Here is a 5,655-nt window from a genome sequence, read left to right as displayed (position 1 = left end):
CACTCCTGAAGTCCCCAGCATGGCTCTGTGGAATTGAAACCACTGAGAGTATCTGTTAGTGGAATGGAAGAAACTCTGTCTAAGCTCACTGGGGCATAGACTTTACTAGAGAATAACAATTAGGTACATTGTTAACACTCCATTGCCTTTTAAATTTTCTTATTGCTGCCTTAGATGGATGGACACTATTGATGTCCTTTCCTGTATTTTAAAGGGATATTAAACGTTAGTCTATCAATTAGCATAAGTACAGAACATAACGTTTATAAACCTAAATCTTAAGATACATGTAGCTAACAATGTTCAAACCCTAGGTCAATTCCAGTAAACTAAGACTGGTCATTTTTCCACGATGCTATTGGGTTGTTAACTACGTGGTAAATCCAGTTTGTCTCTTAGTTCTATAGGCTTTGTCTTGTCAAATATTCCTCTACATTGCCAATTGCTATTCTACGCAATATTATAAGAGACTAAGCCTGATTACCCTGAGGAAAAAGAACCCTCCTGAGGCACTCGATTTCATTTATTAATTCAATTAATAGCAGAGTCCTTTTCTGGGAAAGACATTTTCTGTTTTGATGAGCACTTTAATTTCTAAGATTAATACTCACAAGCTTCCCAAATGTGGAGGTTTAGCCTTAATTCATGAAAACAAATTATTCATATTAAGAAGGCAAGAATTTGGGTTGGGTTGTGCTACTTGATACATGTGGGTCTTTTTTTTTTTTTTTTAAGACTTTTTATTTATTTATTTGACGGACAGAGATCACAAGTAGGCAGAGAAGCAGGCAGAGAGAGAGAGGGAGATCAGCTGGCTCCCGCTGAACAGAGAACCCAATGTCGGGCTCGATCCCAGGACCCTGGGATCATGACCTGAGCGGAAGGAAGGCAGAGGCTTTAACCGACTGAGCCACTCAGGTGCCCACATGTGGGTCTTTGAGCAAACTACTTAACCTCCAAACCTTGGCTCTTCATCTGCAAAATGGAGGTCTCACAGCCAAAGTTCAAAATCTGGAGTGGAATTCCTTTTTTTTTTTTTTTAATGTAACTCACTTCTTTCTCCATCCCTTAATTTTTCAGCCTTTGAGAGAAGGAGACTCAAGGGCTTTCTTTTCCCATTTGTCCTGGGCAGACAATGGAGCTTTGGTGTCTATTAGAGACTTGAATGTGATTCCTAAACCTAACACTCACCAGCTCTGTGACTTTCAGCAATTTGCTTAATCTTTTTAAGCTTTAGTTTCCTGATGTAAAGAATGAGGTAATAATACTACCTATTCTATAGTGTTGGAGAGCTATGTAATATGCTTAGTCTGGCACATGAGGAGTGGTGAGCCTTCAAATGTTCAAATGTAACTATAATTATAATTATAATTATTGGCTCTCTTTCTTAGCACATGTCAAGCTTGGTACTGTCCCCTCCTTGCACACTGCAATGGTCCAAAGATCATTTGTCATTTTTTTTTTATAATAATGGGACAAATTACCTGGCGATTCACAGACCTGTTATATAACCCCTGGGGCTAATAATACATTTTATGTTAATAAAAAAATTATATTAAAAATGAGAAAAACTATAAGATTTGACTTTCTTCTGTTTTTTGTTTTTGTTTTTGTTTTTGTTTTAATAAACTCAAAGACAACCTCTATCTGGCTATTGGCCATTCTGTTAGACGCTCACTTTTTGAAGTTAAAGATGGGACTTCTCAACTGATGATTAGTTTTGACCCCTAGAACTAGATGGTTCATATATGAACAGATTATAAGGGCTTTTTCTTACCGCTGTAGCCTATACCCAAACCCATGCCAATAGACCATGGGTGGTTTTTCCCAGAACAGAAATTATGGGCCATGGTGACAGCCAATCACAAAATTCTTTTGCCTTCATTGAGAGATGAATTCCTCTCTTCTCTACTTTTTGTGGGAAGAAAACCCAACAAACATAGTTCTTCTGCAGAAATTCAGTCTGGCTCTGAAAGGCAGTACACAGACCTTGCTTAAGCATAGTAGGCAATAGGGGTGCCTGTGTGGTTCAGTTGGTTACGCTTCTGCCTATGGCTCAGGTCATGATCTGGCACCCTGTTCAGCAGGGAGCTTGCTTCTTCCTCTGCCTGCTACTCCCCCTGCTTGTTCCTCCCCACTGACCAACAAACAAATAAATAAAATCTATCTTAGAAAGAAGAAAGAAAGAAAGAAAGAAAGAAAGAAAGAAAGAAAGAAAAGGAAAGAAAGAAAATGAACAAACAGTACACAATATATATCTGGATCTGGAAAAGTCTTTACATACCCATAACTCAAATTTTAGTTCCTTTATAGAGAATTTTCCTGATGGCCTCTCATTATGACTCCCACAAACTTATTCTGAAACTATACTGTGTTTGTATATGTATATATATCCTCCTTAGGCAATGCTAATTCTCTCCTTTATATAACTCAGGATCCACACAGAATCCTCAAACAGGGTAATTGAAAGCAGTTTAATGGGAGTCTATTTACAAAAGTATAGGCTGAGTAAAGGGAGAACTACCAGGGATGCCCAAGTACCCTGGGGCTAGCAACAACAGTCCATTACCACCCTGGGCCAGAGAGGTAGGACAACGGAACAGTTAAAGGACCTGGACCAAGAGCTATAGTTTTCCGTAGACAAACTCAGCAGCTGCCAGCATAGCCCAGCACACTTTCCACCTTCCAATCTGTGGGGCCTCCTACAGCTACCTCAAACTGGCCAAAATCTGGTACTAGGAAAGCCTGCTGATGCCATCCATAAAGGTCTTTAAAAGTCCATGTATTCATTTCCTAGAACTTTTATAACAAAGTACCCAAAATTTAATGGCTTAAAACAACAGAAATTTATTGTCTCTCAGTTCTGGAAGCTGGAAATCTAAAATCAAGGTATTGACAGAACCATGCACTCTCTAAAAACTTTAGGGAAATCCTCCTTCTAGATCCTGGTTGTTTGCCAGCCGTCTTTGGCATTTCTTGGCTTTTCAGTGTAACTCTCCAACCCTGTGTCTTCACCTGGTGTTCCTTCTCCCTGTGTCTCTGTCCTCACATGATCTTCTTCTCAGGGCACCAGGCATACTGGTAGAGAGGCCCGTCCTTTTCCAGTATGACCACATCCCAACTAGTTATATCTGTAATGACCGCATTTCCAAATAAGGTCACATTTTGAGGTACTGGGGATGAGGAGTTCAACACTGTCTTTTTGGAGGGGCCCAGTTCCACCCACAATAGTCATCCTTCCGGATGGGGGTGGCTGGAGAGCTGGCACAGAGGAGCGGAAGGGAAGAGCTGGCACACTCTTTCATCAGGTCCTTTGTGGGCCACATTCCACAGTATCCCAAACATTCTCTTCTTAGGCTTCAAATCCTTTTATCCTCTTTTTAAAAATTAATTATTTATTTATTTTTATTGCCATGTAACATTTATACAGAACAATTCACAAGTAATTAGTGCATAGCTTGAAGAATTTCTACAAAGCCAACACACGTTGTGAACAGCATTTGAATTAAGAAACCACGTTAGAGGGGCGCCTGGGTGGCTCAGTGGGTTAAGCCGCTGCCTTCAGCTCAGGTCATGATCCCAGGGTCCTGGGATGGAGCCCCGCATCGCGCTCTCTGCTCAGCGGCGAGCCTGCTTCCCTCTCTCTCTCTCTCTCTCTCTCTCTCTCTCTGCCTGCCTCTCTGCCTGCTTGTGATCTCTCTCTGTCAAATAAATAAATAAAATCTTAAAAAAAAAGAAACCACGTTAGAAATGCCACAGAAACTGCCCTCAGGGCCCCTTCCATCTCTGCCTTCTCCCGAGGGCAACCATCATTCTGGTTTCTTTTTTTTTTTTTTTTAAGACTTTTATTTATTTATTTGACAGATCACAAGTAGGCAGAGAGGCAGGCAGAGAGAGAGAAGAGGAAGCAGGCTCCCCACTGAGCAGAGAGTCTGATGCGGGGCTCGATCCCAGGACCCTGGGATCATGACCTGAGCCAAAGGCAGAGGCTTAACCCACTGAGCCACCCAGGTACCCTCATTCTGGCTTCTAACACCATAGAATCACGTTGCCTGTTTTTGAATTTAATCTAAGTAAAATTATACTCTTTTATGTCTGGCTGGCTTTTCCCACACATTATGTCATCTGTGTTGTGTATAGTTGTAATTTGTTCATTCTCAGTCCATTATATGAATAGGCCACACTTTATCCATTCTGCTGTTGATGAATGCTCGCATAGATTCTAATCAGGGGATCTGATGAATAATGTTATTATGAACATTCTTGTAGATATCTGTTGGTGAAAGCATTTGGTTCATGTGTATGACTTTTTTGACAAACATCCTTTGGAAAGTCTTGCTCACTTCCTAGTCAGAATTATTTGTGCTGTCCTTAGTGTTCTCAAAGTGAGCACTTAACCACAATGTATAGCTTGAATTAAGAGCATGTGTATATCTCACCCTACCCGATAACTTTTTTGTGTGTCTGTGAGATTTTCAAGGACAAAGATTCTAACTTTATGTATCTTCATTTCATAGCATGTACCTGCTACTTATTAAGTATCTAGTCAGTTTTTGAGTGAGGGAATGAATGAAAGAATGAATTAGGGAGGGTAGAGACACCATGAATCAGGATTTCAGGATAGAAAGGGGTAGGATGACAGATTCAGCTCATCCTCAAGCGTCGGACATACTGGCACCATCTTGTGTTGTCACCTTCTCTCTTCCACCTGCTTTTCTCAGGGTCTTGTCACCACTCCCTCCCCACTGACTCCTTTTAGGATTAGGTATCTCTGAAGACTTCATTTTCCTCTGTTCAGTAGTGTCTTCACTACACAGATTCTCCTGACCATGGATTTCAGGCATTATGGGAATTTTTCTAATACTTTAATCTCTAATACTTTAAGTATTTTTTTCCATGTCTCCTCTTTTGATATTTAGACATGATTCAATTTTTCTTTACCATGCAACATAGTCTTCTTTCTGTGTCAGTGATTTACATACTCTGCTTTCATTTCATCTGCTCTTCAATTCAGCAGCTCTTTCAAAATTCTCCATGAATGCCAAGGCCTCCACACTCTCCTGGGACCCCAGGCTCTTAACATTGGAGTGCATCTTAGTTACTCCCTCTCTGTCCTGTTATCCCCTTTCCTCCTCTCTCAATCAGCTGCCAGATCATTCAGTATTTTCCCCATTAATGCCTTTTTGGCATTAACCAATATCTTACCCGCCTCACACGTGTTCATAACTGCCTCTTAGCTGGGCTCCTGGTCTGCATTTTCTCCTCTTCCAGTTTATCCTTCACATACAGAATAGTTTTTATCCTCCACTTATGAGATGAGAGAGGTTCCCAATTACTAATCAGATCCAACTCCGTGTGTCCAATCATTATTTCTCCTTACCTTGCCTCATCACTGTGCCCACCTGACAGAACCTGCTTCTCATATCTTTCCAACTACCGTCATGGTGCCCCTGATCACTCTTCCTTTGACAAGAGAGCTAAACTTCCAGCATGAAATGGAACTGAATTCTTAACTGGTTTACCAATCACCGAGTGGAGATAACCTCCAAACACAAGACAGGAAGGGTGCTTTGATAGCGTTTGCTATTTTGATAGCATTATTATCCTTAATTTGAAAAACTTTCAAACCTAGTTTTCAGCTGGTCAACACTGCAA

The sequence above is a fragment of the Neovison vison genome, chromosome 11, assembly GCF_020171115.1.
Source record: "Neovison vison isolate M4711 chromosome 11, ASM_NN_V1, whole genome shotgun sequence".
NCBI classification, from domain to species: Eukaryota; Metazoa; Chordata; class Mammalia; order Carnivora; family Mustelidae; genus Neogale; species Neogale vison.
Note: the sequence above shows the minus strand (reverse complement) of the source record.